The following is a 1,627-nucleotide window of genomic DNA, read 5'->3' as shown; positions in this document are numbered from 1 at the left end:
AGGAGACGGACATGTGGGCGACGGTGGTATCTTTAGGAGTTGCCACCTACTAACACTAGACAGTTGCCATGTAGCACTACAAAAACATGCTCGGGTAAAGAGAGAGTTGCCATCTGCTTACAAGCACACTAGGGCAATTGCCATGTACCCTGCAAAAACATGTGGCAACTGATAGCTTTTGTTGTGTGGGAGAGGAGATGGACATGTGGATGACGGTGGTATCTTTAGGAGTTGCCACCTACTAACACTAGACAGTTGCCATGTAGCACTACAAAAACATGCTCGGATAAAGAGAGAGTTGCCATCTGCTTACAAGCACACTAGGGCAATTGCCATGTACCCTGCAAAACACGTGGCAACTGATAGCTTTTGTTGTGTGGGAGAGGAGATGGACATGTGGGCGATGGTGGTATCTTTAGGAGTTGCCACCTACTAACACTAGACAGTTGCCATGTAGCGCTACAAACAGACGTGGCAACAATAACATGTTCGGGTAAAAGAGAGTTGCCATCTGCTTACACTCACAAATAGGGCAGTTGCCATGTACCCTGCAAAAAACATAGCAAATGACAGCTTGGGTGTGAGAGAGTGGGAAAATGGGCAGTCGTGGGAGATGGGGAACAGAAGTCGTGCGCGGCGTGCGGGCGCGACGGCAGTTCCACCGCACGCCCCGACTCGCAGCCGGTCTCATTCGAGGGAGAAACAACGTGTGGGCGAACAACCTACACACCACACACCGGGCTTGTCCTACGTGACACACCAAATCCACCTTTTGATGTCAAGATTCGTGAAAAAAACAACCAACGGCGACCCAGACGTGTGGGCGAGTTGGAGACGTGCCACACGTGTGGGCGTTAGTGTTTCCGTAAAAGTAATGGATACCTTCAAAAATGTTTGAGCTAAATCCGACGGATCTCAAGGTAGGACATCCAAAGCTAGGGGTCTAGGAGTAATGGTAGCAAGGACACAGAGTTTTACCTAGGTTTGGGCTCTCCTAGGAGATAATGTTACGTCCTGGTTCTGATTGTATGATTGCATTGGGGTGTATACATATGATACACCATGAGATTGTAATGTGTTTCTACCCCTCGGTTTATATAGGTACCGGGGTTCCTAGGGTTATAAGATCCTGGTCGGCTACGTTTGAGGAGACAGGGTTCTCCATGAATCCAGCGCCTTGAAGTACACGTCAAGCCTTCTAGATCTTTCTTGTGATCTTCATGGGTTGCCCGAAGTGGACAAGGACACAACCGATATGGGGTCCTCGGCCCGACCCATTAAGCCGGGAGTCGACATGGTGAGAGGCCCACTATCGAGGACACCGTCAGTAGCCCATGAACCAGTCTTCAAGTCTAGGCGTAGCTCGGTTATTCCAAACTGCTCTTCAGCTTTAAACGTCGGCCTTGAAACTAGTTCAACGAAAGTATCTTCTTCCTTATCTGTAGTCTAGCGTTGAGCTATCTCCGAGGTGCTTGAAGCCACCTCGGTTCCAATGAATGTCGTGAGAATTTGGTCCGATCTTCTTGTCGGATATATTCCCATGTTGCGGGTCCGTGGGCACGAAGTTTTCTTGCACCCCTCGCATGGCGGGTATCCGATATGATCTTGAGAACACAGACCAGTCCTG

The sequence above is a fragment of the Triticum dicoccoides genome, chromosome 3B (assembly GCF_002162155.2).
Source record: "Triticum dicoccoides isolate Atlit2015 ecotype Zavitan chromosome 3B, WEW_v2.0, whole genome shotgun sequence".
Taxonomy (NCBI): Eukaryota; Viridiplantae; Streptophyta; class Magnoliopsida; order Poales; family Poaceae; genus Triticum; species Triticum dicoccoides.
This window is presented reverse-complemented; position numbering follows the sequence as displayed.